This window comes from Carcharhinus amblyrhynchos, chromosome 20, assembly GCF_965287045.1.
Source record: "Carcharhinus amblyrhynchos chromosome 20, sCarAmb.v2.hapA, whole genome shotgun sequence".
Lineage (NCBI taxonomy): Eukaryota > Metazoa > Chordata > Chondrichthyes > Carcharhiniformes > Carcharhinidae > Carcharhinus > Carcharhinus amblyrhynchos.
The window spans coordinates 37,623,286-37,644,020 of NC_137343.1; positions in this window are offsets into that span (position 1 = coordinate 37,623,286).

The window sequence follows — 20,735 nt, forward strand, 5'->3', positions numbered from 1 at the left end:
CGTGGGTTTCCTTTGGGAGCTCCAGTTTTCTCCCACACTCCAAAGATGTGCGGGTTAGGTGGATTGGCCATGCTAAATTGACGCTTAGTGTCAAAGGGACTAGCAAGGTAAATACACAGGGTTACAGGGGTAGGGCCTGGCTGGGATTGTGGTTGGTGCAGAATCGATGGGCTGAATGGCCTCCTTCTGCACTGTCGAGATTCTATGATTCTATTAAATCTTCTTGCAAAATGTCTGCAGTTCTGAAACTGAGATCTGATCCTGAGCTTGGGTATTATTAGCCATTAGAAAGTGCGATGAGGGTCGGCTAGGATGAGAACCTCTCCCTGATTTTAGTCCTGTCTGCCTGGGAAATGCTGGTTCATCCCCATTGTGGCAAAGTTGAAATCAGGAACTCGCATTCAGAAGATTTGCACACACATTCCTCGTGTTTACTTTACAAATCTATCGTCCTTGTTGCTTTGCTCTTGCCTTTTTTGTATGTTAATATCTATCCCCATTCCTTGCCAGAGACACATCAGCGCAAAGCTGGGAGGCAAGCCTACTGAGTTAGGCCTTGGACCCGGCCTCACATCAGAACATTCCCTCTGAACTTGCATCATCAATTTTTTTTTATAATGCGTGTGGAACTTTGTGTCTTAACTGTGCATTATATATTTATAATCACCGATTCAGGAAGGGGGCTAAATTTAGCCATTCGAAAGAGATGTTATGAGAATCACTGTATCAAAGCTGAAAGCATTTAGCTCCCAGGATGCTTTTGCTTTTAAGCTTTGCTATATCAACGCCTAAGGCATTGAGATATTTACATTCTTCCTTTCATGATATTCTGATCTGTCTCACTTCAGAATAGACTGTCAAACTTTTACAAAGATAAAAAGCAATTTTCAGAGTTCCACAGACTTGTGACTAATGCAGCTTGAGTTACCATCTTATGGTGACTACCTTTTACAGATAAAAGTACATTTGCCAAGGTATTGGCCTGCGCGTTTCACTTCTTGAAGTTTGATGTCTGCATTTCCGGTATGGTTTCAGAAAAAAGTAAGCACTATTTTTTAGGAATTCATTTCAGGCATGTGGGCATTACTGGCTAGGCCAGTATTTATTGCACATTGCTACTGCCCTTGAGAAAGAAATGGTGAGCTCCCTCCTTGAACCAGTGCTGTCCATATGCTGTATGTACACCCACAGTGCTGTTAGGAAGGGAGTTCCAGGATTTTGACCCAGCAACAGTGAAGGAACAGTAACATATTTCCAGGTCAGGATAGTGACTGACTTGGAGGGGAACTTCTAGATGTTGATGTTCCCATGTGTCTGCTGCCCTTGTGCTTTGAGACAGTAGTGGTCACGGTCTTGGAAGGTGTAGTCCAATGAACTTTTGTGAGTTCCTCCAGCGCATCTTGTCAACAATGCTGCTGTTGTGTGTCAGTGATGGAGGGAATGAATGTTGGTGAATAGGGTGCCAATTAAACAGGCTACTTTATCCTGGATGGTGTCGAGCTTCTTGAGTACTTCTGGAGCTGCACCCACCCAGGCACGAGGGGAGTATTCCATCACATAAAATCTATGAAAGAGTTTTAAATTTAGCTGAAGTATTTTTTTTAAAGTTTATTTATTATGTCAGAAGTAGGCTTACATTAGGACCGCAATGAAGTAAATGTGAAACTCCCCTAGTCGCCACACTACGGTGCCTGTTTGAGTACACTGAGGGAGAATTTAACATGGGCGATGTACCTACCCAGTATGTCTTTCGGACTGTGGGAGGAAACCGGGGAACCCAGAGGAAACGCCTAAAGACACAGGGAGAGCGTGCAGACTCCGCACAGACAGTGACCCAAGCCAGGTCCCTGGCGCTGGGAGGCAGCAGTGCTAACCACTGTGCCACCATGCTGGAAGCTAAGAGCTGAAATATGGAGTACTTTTAAAACACTGTGACTAAGACCTGCTACACAAGTATAAACTAGTATAATCTCAGTTTAGATCTGAGACATAAAATATACAACAGCACTCTTCCTGGGCAGCAAGCCTTTGTTCATTAGTCTCCTAACATGGTGCTGGGTTTGAGATAGAGAGAAGCAAGTTCTGTTTTACTGGGCTTTGCTCCATCCACAGCTCTAACTAATGGGCTCACCTCCTTTTCCTTAATGATTCACCAGAAGACCCAACATTAAAACTGACCCCTTGGGATGTGGGTTTAAAGAAACATCCGCTCTTGCCAAAATCAAAATAATTGGCTCCCATGCTTTTGTATTACTCCACTGGTTTGTCTGGCTATAATGTGCATCTTGAAATGGCTGGGCGTTTCACAAATTAATCATGTATCCTTTGGCCCTGCTCTCATTGCTGCTCTGAGCAATGTTGTCGAAGTATAGAAAAAAAAATAAACATATTTGCTTCTTCTGTGTTTTGAATGGGAGAATGCATAAACTGATTTTACTTGTGCAACCATTACATAAACGGCCCAATCAAGGAGCCATTTTAATTTAAGCTCTGCTGACTTCAAGTTCAATCCTCAGAAGGGGGTGGAGAGTTCCTTCAGTTAATCTTGCCCCATCTCTTGGATTAAATATTTATTTTGATCTCAAGTTTGTCAGCAGCTTAAAAAGGAATCAATGAATATTTTCACAGAGCAAAGCCTGCAGTTGCGTTAGATCACTAGATGTAATCACCTCATTAAAAGTAAATAGTCGAGAGGCTTTAGACTACCCCACAGTTAGCTGAATATTTTCCACTGATCTTTCAGTCGCTTGCTGCTTTCTTCAAAAGTAGGTTTATGCTAATTTTTGCTTTGTGTTAGAGCTATTATGGTGGCGTGGCTTCCAGTCAGAATCTTCCTTTATTCTTTCTTCTACTTACTTGATTATTTATTTACATTAATGTCAGGACTCAGGCAACAAATTGGGGGAAAAGTATTGAAGTCGCCAGCACATGAATACTAAAGAGAACAACTCTAAGTCAGTATTCTTATGCTAGATTTGATTTATTATTGTCACATGTATTCGGATACAATTAAAAGTATTGTTTCTTGTGCACGACGCAGACAAAGCATACCATTCATAGAGCACATAGGGGAGAAGGAAAAGAGAGGGTGCAGAGTGTTGCAGTAATAACTAGGGTGTGGAGAAATATCAACTTAATATAAGGTAGGTCCATTCTGGTGCAACAGGGGAGAGGCTGTCCTTGAGTTAGCTGGTATACGATCTCAGATTTTGGTATCTTTTTCCGAATAGAAGTAGGTGGAAAAGAGTATGTCTCGGGTGCATGGGGTCCCTGATTATGCTGACTGATTTACCAAGGCAGCGTCAGTCTATGACAGACTCCTATTTATTGACTATAGCTCAGCCTTCAACACTATCATTCTCACAAAACTTGTCTCTAAACTCTGTGGTCTGGGCCTCGGCACCTCCCTCTGTGACTGGATCCTGAACTTCCTGACTCACAGACCACAGTCAGTAAGGATAGGCAACAACAACACCTCCTCCATGATCATCTTCAACACCAGTGCCCCACAAGGCTGTGTTCTCAGCCCCCTACTATACTCCTTATACACCAATGATTGTGTGGCCAAATTCCCCTCCAATTTGATTTTCAAGTTTGCTGACGACACCACTGTAGTGGGTCAGATCTCAAACAATGATGAGACACAGTACAGGAATGAGATAGAGAATTTGATGAACTGATGTGGCAACAATAATCTCTCCCTCAATGTAAACAAAACGAAAGAGATTATCATCAACTCCAGGAAGCCGAAAAAAGAACATGCCCCTGTCTACATCAAAGAAGACGAAGTAGAAAGGGTTGCGAGCTCCAAGTTTTTAGGTGTCCAAATCACCAGCAACCTGTCCTGGTCCCCCCATGCTGACACTATAATTAAGAAAGCCCACCAATGCCTCTACTTTCTCAGAAGACTAGGGAAATTTGGCATGTCAACTATGACTCTCACCAATTTTTACAGATGCACCATAGAAAGCATTCATAGAAAGCTTGATATGGCCCCTGCTCTGCCCAAGGTGCAAGGAACTACAAAAGTTTGTGAATGTAGCCCAATCAGTCATGCAAACCAGCCTCCCATCCATTGATTCCGTTTACACTTCCCGCTGCCTCAGCAAAGCAGCCAGCATAATTAAGGACCCCACGTACCCGGACGTTCTTTCTTCCATCGGGAAAAAGATACAAAAGTCTGAAGTCACATAGCAACAGACTCAAGAACAGCTTTTTCCCTGCTGCTGTCAAACTTTTGAATGGACTTACCTTGCATTAAGTTGAGCTTTCGCTACATCCTAGCTATGATTGTAACACTACATTGTGCATTCTCTCATTTCCTTCTCTATGAACGGTATGTTTTGTTTGTATAGTGCGCAAGAAACAATACTTTTCACTGTATGTTAATACATGAGACAATAATAAATCAAATCAAATCAAATGAGTGGGAAATGTAAATGGAATCAATGGGGATGGGAGCTGGTTTGTGTGATGCACTGGGCTATGTTCACGACCCTTGGTAATTTTTTAAGGTCTTGGACAGAGCAGGAGCCATACCAAAATGGAAAGGATGCTTGCTATGGTGCATCTGTAAAAATTGGTTGTAGCGGACATGCCAAATTTCCTTAGTCTCCTAAGGCGTGGGTGGGCTTTCTTAACTATAGCATCAGCGTGGAGGGACCAGGACAGGTTGTTGGTGATCTAGACCACCTAGAAACATGAAGCTATGGGCCATTTTATGTACATTTATATGTACCTTTGTAAATGTAAGAATCACAGGATCATGCATGCTGTTGTGCAGTTTTTAACAAGGTAAACTTACTGCTGTTTACCAATTCCTTGGCCCTGCAGTCCTCCATGTGAGATTTTGATTAATGGGGCATCACTTTGAAAATAACAAAGACAAATGTTTTCTCAGATTAGGTAAGCAGAAAAAGAACAAGTTAACCAAATGGTGTTTTTTTTTCAAATGTTTCCAAGATTAAATATAAATGATAATGAAGCTGTTGTCTCAAATATAATTATTTCACAATCAGGCAATTCTCCTGATGCTAACATTATCGCTTTTAGTAATCAACAGAACTTGAGCCCTATTCAGTTTGAATTTTCTAATTGGAAGGGTTGAAGAAGACTGTTTTCTCCAGAACTTCAGGAAATCATCCCCGTTCTGCAAACATGACATGTTTGGCAATCTATCTTTTTTGACAATAAAGCAATTAATTAGGCCTTCAAAATGATTCTTCTTATCTTAATGCACAAATAATATCATGTAGTTCATTACCATCTGTTTAGTAATACCATGAGCCACCAGCGCATCATTTATATTCAGTTAATTTTCTCTGCATATAAAGTAATTATATCATGTAAAGGCTTGGGATTAAGCGCAGAAAATAATCCCCAGGTTCGAATGGGTAGGTCGGTGACTCATTTGATATTAGGAGATGGATTGTTGGCAGTCGAAACATAGAAACCCTACAGTGGAGATGGAGGCCATTTGGCCTATCGAGTCTGCACCGACAGCAATCCCACCCAGGCCCGTAATCCCACATATTTACCCCAATAATCCCTCTAACCTATGCATCCGGGACATTAAGGGGCAACTTAGCATAGCCAGGACATCTAACCCACATATCTTTGGACTGTGGGAGGAAACCGGAGCACCCTGAAGAAACCCACACAGACACAGGAAGAATGTTCAAACTCCACACAGACAGTGACCCAAGCCAGGAATCGAACTCAAGTCCCTGGAGTTGTGAGGCATGAGTGCTAACCACTGTGCCACCGTGCCGCCCTTAATGTTGGGTCCGCAGAGCTGAGAAAATTCCTGACTCCCTGAATCCGACTGGGAGGAAAATTCCCCAAATGATTTTTATGTCAGTGGTGTGACTGTGGATGCTAACTGGAGTTAGGCAGCGCTGCTCCAATGGAGGTGGTGTGAAGGTAACCCAAGGGTTGCTATATGCTTAGGAGAGCTGCGATTTGTTCCAATATAACAAAGCCATTCAGGCCCTCTAACCCTCACCGCTTGCAACTCTTTACTCCCCACACACTTATCATGCCTCATCTATGCCAAGGCATGCCACCTCATGCCCTGTCATCCTCCCAATGTCCCTCATATTCTCCATACACACCTATGTGGCACCCACTTACCCCCATGATCCTTATAGTTCTAGTGCTTACATAGTCTCAAATAATGACCCCCCCCCCCACCCCACCACCACCACACTTTACCCGTACGCTCTCCATGTCAACACACTTAGTGTTCACCATTGGAAAACCAAAGGAGCAAACTGAAATGAAAAAATATATAGTTCCAAGTATCGATTAAAGACTTCATTATCTTAAAAAAAGGTTCATTGATAAAAGCCCATTCAATACATTTAAATCCCTTCAAGTACTTAGTCACTTAAAAAATAAATGTTTATATTCATAGCCCCATAATCCCTTTATAACCATTTGGAGCTGCCACTCAAACTGTGAACTTTCAAGTTACTCCCCCCACTTGCACCCTGCCCCACATACCCATGTTTGAAATGTTAGGTTTGTGAATGTAGTCAACAGTGCTAATCCAATAATGATAACCCTCATGTTTATGTCAACGGATAGTACAATGGCATTGTGGTTTCCTCTGGGTGCTCTGGTTTCCTCCCACAGTCCAAAGATGTATGGGTTAGGTAGATTGGCCATGCTAAATTGACGCTAGTGTCAGGGGGATTAACAGGGTAGATGTGTGGGGTTATGGGAATAAGGCCTGAGTGGGATTGTGGTCGGTACAGACTCGATGAGTCAAACGGCCTTCTTCTATACTATATGGATTCTATCATATCTATTGAAATCGGAATCATTCATATTTTTCAACTACGGGATGCAGCAAGGCTTTTATTTCAAATTTAAAGGTCAGGGGATTTAAATGACTTGATAGCTTAACAGCTGTACAGACCTTATTGACCTTTTATGCACAGTTACATCTAGTCTTCTAAATCCCAGTGAGATCCCTGTTATATCCAAAAGGGGTGCCTGACCTCTCCAAGGAATTCTGGCTGGTTTAGATCGTTCCCTCATTTTCATAAAGCCATGAGTAGTGCTTGAGAAACTTTTGTGGTAAACATTGCTTCTGTTTGAAGGCAGCTGCATTTTTAGACATGCTGCTGACTCTGTGAATCATGCATTTGTGACGTACAATATGTCTTTGTTCCCTCCCTGGTGGATAAAGTAAGTGCGGATATGGGGCCCCATATCCATTCTTTTACATGTGTGGTCTGAAACAGATGTTTGCTCCTTTTTTGCATAAACAGAAGATCTAACCAGCATCTGGCATGGTGGCACAGTGGTTAGCACCGCTATTTCACAGCGCCGAGGACCCAGATTCAATTCCCGGCTTGGGTCACTGTCTGTGTGGATCTGGATGTTCTCCCGTGTCTGTGTGGGTTTCCTCCGGGTGCTCTGGTTTCCTCCCACAGTCTGAAAGCCATGCTGGTTAGGTGCATTGGCCATGCTAAATTCCCCCTCAGTGTACCTGAACAGGTGCTGTAGTGTGGCAGCTAGAGGATTTTCACAGTAACTTCATTGCAGTGTTAATGTAAGCCTACTTGTGACTAATAAATAAACTTAACCCTGAATTGGACATGGACACCTTTCTTCCTGATCTCATTAATATTGCAAGAGACCCAATTTTGATTTATTATTGTCACATGTATTGGTTTACAGTGAAAAGCATTGTTTCTTGCATGCTTTACAAAGCATACCATTCATAAAGAAGGAAAGGAGAAGTTGCAGAATGTAGTGTTACAGTCATAGATAGAGTGTAGGGAAATATCAACTTAATATATGATAGGTCCATTCAAAAGTCTGATGGCAGCAGGAAAGAAACTTTCTTGACTCGGTTGGTACATGTCTTCAGACTTTTGTATCTTTTTTCCAATGGAAGAAGGTGAAGAGAGTATCTCTGGGATACGTGGGTGTCTTGATTATACTGGCTGCTTTCCTGAGGCAATGAGAAGCACAGTGGCACAATGGTTAGCACTGCTGCCTCACAGCACCAGTGACCCAGGTTCAATTCCGGCCTCGGGTGACTGTCTGTGTGGAGTTTGCACATTCTCTCCGTATCTGCATGGGTTTCCTCCAGGTGTTCCGGTTTTCTCCCATAGTCCAATGATATGTGGGTTAGATAGATTGGCCATGCTAGATTGACTCTTAGTGACAGGGGGACTAGTAGGGTAAATACGTGGGGTTATGGGGATAGGGCCTGGGTGGGATTGTGGTTGGTGCAGATTGTGTTGATGGGCTGAATGACCTCCTTCTGCACTGTAGGGACTCTATGGGATTCTAAGTACAGATGGAGTCAGTGATGGGAGGCTGGTTTGAGTGATGGACTGGGTTTCGCTCACAACCCTTTGCAGTTTCTTGCCATCTTGGACAGAGCAGGAGCCACCCCAAGCTGCGATACATCTGGAGAGGGAGCTTTCTATGGTGCACCTGTAAAAATCGGTGAGCGTCATAGCAGACCTGCCAAATTTCCTTCACCCCTGAGGAAGTAGATGCATAAATAGAGTACCGACTGAGCAGGTACCTAACCCACCATATTGGTTCTTTAGGCCCCAACTTGAGTCATCTCAGGTGTGACATCATCAAATTTCTGGGCTAGTGCATTTTTAACACAGAGTGATTGAATTACATTCTGCAACATTTTCAAATGACAATTAATAACCTACTGTGTCAACAATTATGAATATGTGTACAGATAATGACAGTCTGTAAAACAATCTAAATATACTTATGGAGGGGGCAGAGGAAATCAATATCAATGATCAAAAATCTGCTGGATCCAAAGGAGCTTCCTGAATGAAGAATGTACTAAATATTCTGATCTGCGGACCGTAAACTAGGAATTGTTCCTGAGGAAACAGGGTAACAAAGAAATGTGAGCTTATTCTTCTGGTGTGATGGCAGAATAAAAATTATTTATTGTTGTGCGGGTTGCCTTTCGCATGCTGAACAATTTTTGTTTCAGGGAGATCCCTGGGCAGCAAAATCTGTCTGTTACAGATGACCCGGAAACCTGTCCTGGTTCTAAGTTGATGTATTAAGAAACAAGAAGCTGCCTTTACAGAGCCCCTGGCCAGAACTCATGGGATCATAGAATCCCCAGATTGAAGAAGAGGCCATTCAGCCCAATGAGTTTGCACTGACTCTCGGACACCCTCTCTCCTGCACATTTCCCATGGCTAATCCATCCAACCTACACATCCTGGACACTAAGGGGCAATTTAACATGGCTAATCCACCTAATCTACACATCTTTTGGAGTGTGGGGAGGAAATTGGAACCCCACGCAGACACGGGGAGGATGTACAAACTCCACACAGACAAGCGCCTAAGGCCGGAATTGGACCCGGGCCCCTGGCAGCAGTGCTGACCACTGTGCCAGCATGCCACTGACCGAACTCCTTCACTTCTCTACATCTCGATTTCACTTGAAGGGGAAATGCTCCCTTCCTTCAAGCTCACAGAATGAACAGATTGTAACTTAATTTAGGGATAGGCCACTAGTGCGGTGATCGTCTTCGCCTATCAATTTGTATATCTGAGGATATTTTTTACAGTGCACTTTTGTAGTTATGTACACTTTATTGAAACTGCAAACTGTTTGGGGTTGACCAAGATAAGTAGAATTCTAATAAGATATACCATCTATGAATCTCCTTGATATCCTTCTCTAACATCACTCTATGGAGGAGGAAAAGTGTGAGTTATTGCGGCGTGAAGGTGTCCATTATCTTGGGTACTAAGGAACTGTTGTGACACAGCCTGTAATAACATGAAGACATTGAGTACGCAGAATGTGACAATTTGGCAAATATTTTCCTTGTCTGTTGTCCGCTGCAATGCATAACTGAGTATATTCTGATTTCTCTTGATCCTATAAATAACTGAGGTAGCACTCCCACATGCATTCCCCAAAAGAAAGACACAACTTCTTCCTCCAGCCCTTCCACTGGTATATCAGACAAGGGGCAATGAGACCTTTCTGGCACATATTCTTGTAGCAGCCATTTCTTCCTCTCTGCAGGAAGAGCTTTAACACAGGACAATGGCCATGCTAAGCGGTGGAAGCAGCATGCTATAGACAGAACAAATTGATAGCCACAACCAATAGTTCAGACTGAAGCCCTAAAGTCCCACCACATCAAATTGTGAATAGTGATGGACAATCTACCAATTAAGCACAGTGGGAAGCTCCATAAACATTGCCATTCCCAATGACGATGGAGCCCAGCGCTTCAGAGCAAAAGACAAGGCACTTTCAGCTACATTCAGTTAGGAGTGATCCATCTCCACTTCCCCCTATCACCTTAAATGTTCACCCTCTTCATCACTGAGGCACAGTGGCAGCAGTGTGTTCGATCTACAAGATGCCCTGCAGCAACTCACTGAGATTCCTTTGTCTTCCATACATCAGATCTCTACTAGCCAGAAAACAAGGGCAGCAGGTGATGGGAACACAGCCATCTGTATTTTCCCCTCTGGGTTACACACAATCCTGACTTGGAGCGATATTGCTGTTCCTTCACTACCAATAGGTTAAAATCCTGGAACTCCTTGAGAAACAGCACTGTGTGATTACAGTAAAAGAGGGAAAAGCTTTACGGATAATATGTACAACTTTAACAGCTGCTGGTATCAGAGAACTCATCTGCAGCACCTACAGTTCATCATGTGCTATGTGTTAATATAGTGTGAGGTCAGAGCACTGTGCTCCAAGTGTTATTCCCAAAGGAAGATTGCTCTGGTATCTCTGGACTTTTTTTATTATTAGTTTTACTATTGGTCAATTACAAATGACCTAAAACAAAGCAATAAGTTCATAGTTGAAGTTTGCAGACTGGTTTGTGATTTTGATCATAGAATCCTTACAGTGCAGAAGGAGGCCATTTGGCCCATTGAGTCTGTACTGACCACAATCCACCCACACCCTATTTCCTCAACCCTACACCAGTGTCAATTTAGTATGGCCAATCAACCAGCACGTTTTTGGACTGTGAGAGAAAACCAGGGCACCCAGGGGAAACCCATGCAAACATGGGGAGAATCCACACAGACAGCGACCTGAGACCGGAATTGAACCTGAGACCCTGGCGCTGTGAGGCAGCAATGCTAACCACTGTGCCACCATACCACCCTTATGATGTGTTAGGGTGACTTTTAAGTCTCCAATCCTTATGTGCAGGCATATTTGATAAGCAATATGGGACATATAGCAGCACATCTGTAATCTTTAAATAAGAAAAGGGTTTTTTATGAAACCTACTCAGAAAAGAGGGATGACTCAAAGGATTTGGGGCCTTCACCTAGTTTTTTCAGTTAAAAAGTGAACATCCGTTATGTAATTTAAGAAGCACATTTCCATCAATAAACATTTTGGACAAGTAATCAAGTCAAGTGTATAATTAATATTCATTGCACCTTATCTCTCTTAACTCTAAAGCTCTCAGCACCAGGTAAATTCATTTTGCATACACAAATATTTGGTTTGGAAGTCTGGATTTAAAGCAGAGCAATGGTGACCCACTTTAAACTGTGTAAACGCTGTTTAAGAAAGGAGGGAGAAGGAGAAAGGAGAGCTACAGACCTGTTAGTTTGACATCAGTACTCAGAAAAATGTTAGAGTCTATTATAAAGGATGTGAGGCACAGTGGCACAGTGGTCAGCACTGTTGCCTCACAGTGCCAGGGTCCCAAGTTCAATTTTAGCCTTGGGTGACTGTGTGGAGTTTGCACATTCTCCGCGTGTCTACATGGGTTTTCTCTGGGTGGTCCAGTTTCCTCTCACGGTTAGATGGTGTGTATGTTAGATGGATTGACCATGCTAAATTGTCCCTCAGTATCAGGGAGATAAGCAGGGTAAACACATAGGGCTAAGGGGATAGGGCCTGGGTGGGATTGTTGTCAGTACAGGCTCGATGGGCTCAATGGCCTCTTTCTACGCTGTAGAGATTCTATGAACTGAACGTTTAGAAAAGATGATAAAATTGGGAAGAGTGAACATGGATATACAAAAGGAAAATCTTATTTGACAAACTTGGAGTTTTTTGACGATATTGCTTGTCGGATTGATAAAGGAGAACCAGTGGATATGGTGCATATGGATTTTCAGGAGGCTTTTGATCAAGTCTCACACAGGAGGTTACTAAATAAAACTAAAGCTCATGGGACTGGGGGAAATACACTAGTGTGGATTAAGAATCGGTCAACAGTTAGCATAGAGTAGGAATAAATGGATTATTCTCAGGATGGTAGGCTGTTGCTAGTGGGTTACAGCAAGGATCAGTGCTTTGATCCACAGATGAATGATTTGGATGTGGGGACCAAGTGTAATATCTCCACATTTACTAATGATGCCAGACTGGGTGGGACTTGGACAGGTTAAATGAATGAGCGATAACATGGCAGATGCAATATAATGTAAATAAGTGTTAAATTATTCACTTCAAGAAAAATAAAACACAGGCAGATTATTTATTAAATGATGAGAGGTTGGGAGGCGCAGGTGTCCAAAGGTGTCCCTTGTTCATGAATCATAGAAAGTTAGCACTCAGATGCAGCAAGAAATTAGGACAGCAAATCGTATGTTGGCTTTCATCATAAGGGGGTTTGAACATAGGAGTAAAGATATTTTGCTGCTTTGTATAGACTCTTGGTGAAGCATCTCCTTGAGTCCTGCGTGTGGTTTTGGTCCTCCAGTATGAGGAGGGATATACTTGCCATAGATGGAATGCAATAAAGGTTCACCAGATTAATCCCTGGGATGGCAGGATTGTCTGATGAAGGGAGGCTGAGGAGATTGTCTTCCCAAAAGTTTTGAAGAGTGAGTAGAGACATCATTTAAACTTACAGAATTCTTACAGGGCGTGACAGGGTGAGTGTAGATAAGACGTTTCCCCTGGCTGATAAGTCTAAAACCATGGGACACAATCTCAGGACAAGGAGTTGGCCATCCGAGATGGAGAAGAGGAGGAATTTCATCACTCGAAGGATGATGAATCTTTGGAATTCTCTACCCCAGATACTTTGGAGCATCTTCACAATGGGAATCGATAGATTTCTGGATACAAATGACATCATGGAGTATGGAGGTGCTGCTCAAAAGTGACAGAAAGGTAGATGATCAACCAAGATCTAATTGAATGACAGGGCAGATTTGATGGGCCAAACGGCCTATTCTTGTTCCTATAGGTGTGGATTTGAGCCCAAGTCCACCGTGAGTGTGAACAGTGTTGCAGGCACAAAATTGCCCAAGAATTGGAAAACGGGATCTTTGTTTTCCAATATTCCCAACCCCTCGCTGGTGATGTAGCGATGTCTCCACCCAGAAAGGTCAGGTACCTCATTTCAATATAATTTCAATCAATTTTAATATGATTAGTGGGCTCCCCCCCCCCCCCCCCCCACCCCACCACCACCCCCACTCGCCACATTCAGAAATCCCCCTTCCCCAACGTGACATTATGTCGGTGAGGTTTACAACAGCTTTTTAAAAATGTGAAGCGGTCAAAGGGAACCTGCTGGGGGTACCAGGTAAGCATGGCCCCTGAAAGGGGACTGGGGTGTCTCAGGGCAGTGCCAGGGTGGGACCTCTGGAGAGATCCATGGATGGGGTGTTGGGGGGGGAGGATGGGTTTCTCCCCTTATGAGTTGGGGTGGTTGCCCTGGTACGTTTGGGGGTTTTGGGGGGAGAATGCATTCTCTAAGCACAGCTAAATGTGCTCTTTAAAAATGGCACTCCAATCTCTATATGCTAGCTCTATCACCGTGATGACGTGGAGCATGCCTCCAGAATTTTTGAGAGCAGTGTGCTGGATTTTCTGAAGAGAAAACCCAACTGTGACGCTGGAGAGCTGCATGCCGATTTACTCGCCTCAGCCAGTGCTCCGTGCGCTGAGTGTCCATTTCTAAAAGTAAACTTTCCCATCTTGCCTGCCGTGGGAACCATCGCGGGCAGGACAGACAATTTAACGGAAGGAATTTATGGTTCCCCAGCAGGCAGGAGCGGAAAATCCTGCCCTTACTTCTCATGATGTTTAAACTGTCTCATATATAATCCTATTTGTTCCAGTGTTTGAAGGTATTTGCGTTGATGGGTATAGACAGAGTGAATGCAAGCAGACTTTTCCCACTGAGGCTAAGGGAGGAAAAAAACCCAGAGGGCATGGGTTAAGGGTGAAAGGAGAAAAGTTTAAAGGGAATATTAGGGGGGTCTTCTTCACACAGAGAGTACTGGGAGTGTGGAATGAGCAGCCGGATAAAGTGGTAAACGCGGGGTCACTTTTAACATTTAAGGAAAACTTGGACGGGTTCATGGATGAGAGGGGTGTGGAGGGATATGCTTCAAGTGCAGGTCAGTGGGACTGGGCAAAAAATGGTTCGGCACAGACAAGAAGGGCCAAAAGGCCTATTTCTGAGCTGTAATTTTCTATGGTTCTATGGTCGTATGGTTTGCCTTGCACAGTAATGACACAACAGGACAGAAATTGCAAAATCAACTAATCAATTATTGGTTCAAGTAAGACTGATTGCTTGCTATTAGGAAGTTAGAATGTGCTGTTCCAGAGTCATCTTCTGTTAATTCACCTGCAGCTTCTGCTGTCTTAGTCTATCTCAATGCGACTTGATTTAAGACTGCTTTCTAATTATTTAGTACTCTTTACACTATGACTGAAACAAAGGGAGAGCAATGGATAGTTTGCACAGACCCAACTGGAATGGATTTCTTAATAGGTTTCAACTTGGCTGGAATTTTGGAAGGTTATTTTGTTTCAGTTGCCTGGTGTATAACTGTCAGCAGAATATATTGTTCATCTTTGATGTTCAGTGGCCTGTGGGGCCTGCCAGAGCACATCTCAATGCATAACTGATATTGTTTGTACATGACTAGGTTGTTTTTGAGAAGGTTAGGACAGAGGAAAACATAACTGCACAAACCTGGGGCGCGGTGGAACGGTGCTTAGCACTGCTGCCTCGCAGCCCCAGGGACATGGGTTCAATTCCCGGCTTGGGTGACTGTGCGGATTCCAAGGGTGGAATTTTACCTGCACGTCTGCCTGGTCCCATCTGAGGCCAACGGAGGATGCTGTTCTCCGAGCCTTGCCAGCCCCTGGAATTGGGGCGGGCTTGTCAGTAAAACTTTGGCCTATGAGTTCTCTCCCTGTCTGCATATGTTCCCTCTGGTTTGCTCCCGTAGTCCGAATGATGTGCTGGTTAGGTATGCTGGGCATTTAAGTTCTCTCTCAGCGTACCCAGACAGGCACTGGAGTGTGGCAACTAGGAGATTTTCACAGTAACTTCACTGCGGTGTTAATGTAAGCCTGCTTGTGATACTAATAAGAACATTTTAAATCCAAAGTCCGACAAATTGTTAAGTTTTCTTTGGGCACCAAGTCATGTGGTCCTTAAAAATATGTTCCCAATCTGCTCAAAAATACCACTTGAGCATCTCATGAATTGGTTCTTGCCTTCACCATGGGCTCGAAAATGTAGTTGTTTTTGATGTCATGCTTCATTATTTGCCTCATCTTTCATTTGTTTCCTACATCCAATTGTCTAATGTGTGAAACAATTTAAATGATGTTTAAATATTTGTCAAATATGTCAGACTTGTCATCCTTCAGATTGCATTAACTAACTCAAATCACTTGGACTAATGTACCATGTAGAACAATTCATCAAATTTTTGTCCCTGCTTCTGAGAACATTCTCAACCCTCAGTAGCACCTCATTCACATTTTCTTTCTTCAATGTTGATAGCCGTGGAGTAACTTTAAGCCTGGTTAGTCCGTTTTGCTTCGACCTGTGTCTCTTTTCTGTGCCAGTCATGTAACCATTTATAGTGACAGTATCATACACTGCCAAGAACTTCCATGAAGTGTAACCATGCAAGACTTGGTGTTATTTAGAAATATGTCAACCTTAATCAGAGTAGACAAAGCCAATAGCATCACACCTTTAATGGGCCAACGTGGAATTTCAAATAAACAAGCTTCAGCAATCCCATTTATCCTGTATTCCAGGACGAGGCGGCAAGAAGAGCATGGTTATAGTGTGAATGTAACAGCTTAACCTCAATGTCTTAGTGTTCAAACAAAGAATCCCCATTCTACAACAACACAACACAAACAGAAAATGCTGGAGAAACTCCACAGGTCAGACAGTATCTATAGCGAGAGAATAAAGCCAATGTTTCTAATCAGGATGACCATTTGTCAGAATCCCCACTGATGTTTGAAACCCTAAGCTTCTAGCGTGCACGTAACTCAGTCATTGTAAGTCAGACTAAATCAAACTTAACCATGGTGTCGTTATATAAATGGCTGAAAACTTCAACAGTTTTGTCAAAGAAAGTCACCGCATCAGATACAAATATTTGGCTTACTAAGCCATTAGTTGAGCAATTTGCTCTATGATGGACATTTAAGTATTGAAGGATCTATGAAACTTCTCCACACCTTAAGAGAGGCTGTAGAATACTGATCCAGTGTCAATCCCTGTACCAAATATATTTTTGCCTAATTGTCTTGCTTGGTATTTCAGCAGTCCAAAGATAGCCCAGGAACCTGTCCCCCATTAGGGCTCAAAATCCTCCCCAAGCTTTAAAATCAAGCATTTGATCTTGCTAGTGAAAAATAAACATTAAACTAGCTGTAACAGTATCTGCCCCTTAAGCAGTTTAGACATGGGAAGAGAAAGTGTGGTTATGCTTCAGTTTGTAATCATAAATGTCCAGTGCTGTGGTCTTACACAGAAATCTTATAATCGTCTGACCTCACATGGAAGAGCAGAATTATTTTCTTACTGCACTAGTTATCTGTAAAAATTTTGAGACCTGGGCTTGCCCTCCAATAACATGCTTCACTTGTGTGAAGATTCCCTCACATCAACTCACTGGGATTCTTCCTTGGCTGAGGAATGGGTGTTGTGTTAATGCCACTCTCAAGTTGCAAAGTATTAATAATGTTTGGAAGATTTAGGCTACGTGTCCTTTCCATAAAACTGTAAGACAAGAAGGCATAGGCATAGGAGCAGAAGTAGGCCATTCAGCCCATCAAGTCTCCAACATTCTTTTTTTAAATTCATTCATTGAATGTGGGCATTGTTGGCTGGGCCAACATCCATTATCCATCCCTGAGGATATTTAAGAGTCAACCATATTGCTGTGCTGGATCTGGATTCTAGGTCAGATCAGACAAGTATGACAGATTTCCTTTCCTAAAGGGCATTTGTGAACCAGATGACAATCAAAAATCATTTCATAGTCATCATTAGATCGATAAACAAATTTTAAAAACTTGAATTTTACCATCTACCATGGTGGAATTCAAACCCTAGTCCCAACACATTACCCTGAGTATCTGGGTTACTAGTCCAGCAATAATACCACTCTGCCACTACCTCCCTAGTGAAGTCCTGACTGATAACCCTCAACTCCATTTTCCCACCTCCTCCTCATAACCCTTGATTCATTTACTGATTAAAAATCTGTGTATCTCAGCCTTGAACTTTCTTTATGACCCAAAGTCTACGTATAGAATTCCTACAGTTTAGAAGGTAGTCATGTGACCCATCGAATATGCACCCACTCTTTCACATATCATCTCACTCAGGCCACTATCCCTGTAGTTACCCTACTAATCTCCCTGATCCACACATCCTGGGACACTAACGGGCAATTTAACATGGCCAGTCAACCTAACCTGCACTGTGGGAGGAAATCAGAGCACCCAGTGGAAACCTACGCAGTCACGGGGAGAATGTGGAAACTCCACATAGTCACTCAAAGCAGGAATTGAACCCAGGGCTCTGGCACTGTGAGATAGCAGTGCTAACTATCGTGCCAAATTAATGGCCCTCTGCGATAAAGAAACCCATAGACCGGACTTCTACTGATTCTGAGGCGGGCAAGGCTCGCAGAATGGAATTCCCCTTTGGCCTTGGGTGGGATTACATAAGAACATAAGAACATAAGAAATAGGAGCAGGAGTAGGCCATCTGGCCCTTTGAGCCTGCCCCGCCATTCAATAAGATCATGGCTGATCTGTCGTGGCTCAGTTCCACATTCCCGCCCTCTCCCCATAACCCTTAATCCCCTCTCTTATCAAAAACCCATCAACCCGCTTCTTGAAAATATTTAGCGAGGCAGCCTCCACCACTTCAACGGGTAGAGAATTCCAGAGATTCACCACCCTTTGAGTGAAGAAGTTCCTCCTCAACTCCGTTCTAAACCGCCCCCCTTTATCTTGAGGCTGTGCCCCCTAGTCCTAGTGTCTTTTTTGAGTGGGAAGAGTCTCTCCACCTCTATCCTATCCATCCCATTCATCATCTTATACGTCTCAATGAGATCTCCCCTCATTCTTCTAAACTCCAACGAGTACAAGCCTAGTTTATTCAGCCTCTCCTCATAGCTCAACCCCCTCAACTCCGGTATCAGCCTAGTAAACCTCCTCTGCACTCCCTCCAAGGCCAAAATATCTTTGCGCAGGTGCGGCGCCCAAAACTGCACACAGTACTCCAGCTGCGGCCTCACCAATGCCCTATACAGCTGCAGCAAGACCTCCCTACTTTTATATTCAATCCCCTTCGCTATGAAGGCCAGCATCCCATTTGCCTTCCTGACCACCTGCTGCACCGGCAAGCTGGGTTTTTGCGACTCATGCACAAGGACCCCGAGGTCCCTCTGCACCGTCGCCTGCCGCAGTTTTTCACCACGTAAGTAATAGTCCTTCCTACCATTCTTCCTACCAAAGTGGACCACCTCACACTTGCCAACATTAAATTCCATTTGCCATTTCCTGGCCCATTCGCCCAGCCTATCTAGATCCTTCTGCAGACTCTCCACACCCTCCGCACAATTTGCCGTTCCCCCAGTCTTGGTGTTATCTGCAAATTTTGACACCCTACACTCGGTTCCCTCCTCCAGATCATCTATATAAATGGTAAAAAGCTGAGGCCCCAGCACTGACCCCTGGGGCACTCCACTAGTCACCATCCGCTAATCCGAATAGCACCCGTTGACCCCCACTCTCTGCCTCCTATTTGACAACCAATCCTCTATCCACGCTAACACCCTACCCCCAACTCCAAGTCCCCTGACCTGCAATAACCTCTTATGAGGTACTTTGTCAAACGCCTTCTGAAAATCCAGAAAGACCACATCCACCGGCTCTCCTCTATCGACCGCCCTAAGACACATCCTCATAGAACTCCAGTAAATTTGTCAGACACGACTTCCCTTTAATGAAACCATGCTGCGTCTGCTCTATCAAGCAATTCCCTTCAAGATGCCTCGCAATTTCCTCCTTAATGACGGATTCTAACATGTTACCTACCACAGACGTTAAACTAACCGGCCTATAATTCCCTGCCTTTTGCCTGGCACCCTTCTTAAACAACGGCGTAACATTAGCCGTTTTCCAATCCTCCGGCACTTCCCCGGAATCCAGCGACGTCTGGAAAATAACCACCAATGCATCCACTATAACCTCCGCCATTTCTTTCAGAACCCTCGGATGCATTCCATCCGGTCCTGGGGACTTGTCCACAATCAGCCCCTCCAGTCTGTCGAGCACTGCCTCTCTAGTAACAGTAATGTCATTAAGACCCTCCAGTCCTACCACCTTTCCATCGCTAACACCCGGCAAATTATTCACGTCCTCCTCCGTGAAGACAGAAACAAAAAAGTTATTCAATACCTTAGCCATATCCCCATCCCCTACCACTAGGTCCCCTTTCTCATCCTCTAAAGGACCAACGTTCACCCTAGCCAGCCTCTTCCTTTTTATATATTTATAAAAACTCTTGCTATCCTTTTTTATATTAAGCGCTAGCCCAGCTTCATAGTTTCTCCTACCCTTCTTTATCAACTTCTTTGTCAATCTTTGTTGACATTTAAACCTCTCCCAATCCTCTTCTCGCCCACTACTCTTAGCTACTCTAAATTCCTCCGCTTTTAATTTAACACTTTCCTTCACCTCCTTCGTTATCCACGGCTTATTACCTCTCCTCCTACAGTCCTTTTTGACCATCGGAATAAATTTCTGCTGAATTACGAGCCTCGTCCGAGCGAGACAGTAAAATCCCGCACAAAGATTCACTACCCTGTGAGAGAAAAAAAAATGCTCCTCACCTGTCTTGAATTTTCAAGATAAATCACAATTTTCTGACAGGGAATACATTGGTTGTTTAATATTTCACTTGCATTTAGCAAGCAGAGAAAAATGTCCCTCTGTGTGAGAAATTTTATTCTAAAATTACTGTTTGTGATATGAAAGGGACGATTGCAGTCACATGAAGTTCCTTTGCCACTCATTGTAATGCAGGAATTAATCTGTTTATTTTGTCTGCACTAAAATAATAGCTGAAGGGTTGTCATTAAAACACTTTAATGTCTGTCCTCTACTATTGCCAACAGTCATGACTATGTTCTGTGCGCACTTGATTTTCTCAGTAATTCGATTTTTAACATCTAAAACCTCTGCAGTATATTAGATAAATGGCAATAAAGAACTAACAGTAAAAGATGCTAATATCAGTTCCCATGAGGACTTGGTAAAATCTACTGTCTTCAAATCTGCAGCATCAATTGAGGCTGTCGCATTATAAATGCACTGTGCCAACTTGTAACGTTAGTGTGAAGCTCCTTCAGTTGCTTGTCATGAGGTGGTGTGATGACTTTACATGTTTGGGAAATTGCTTGGTTGTGGTGTG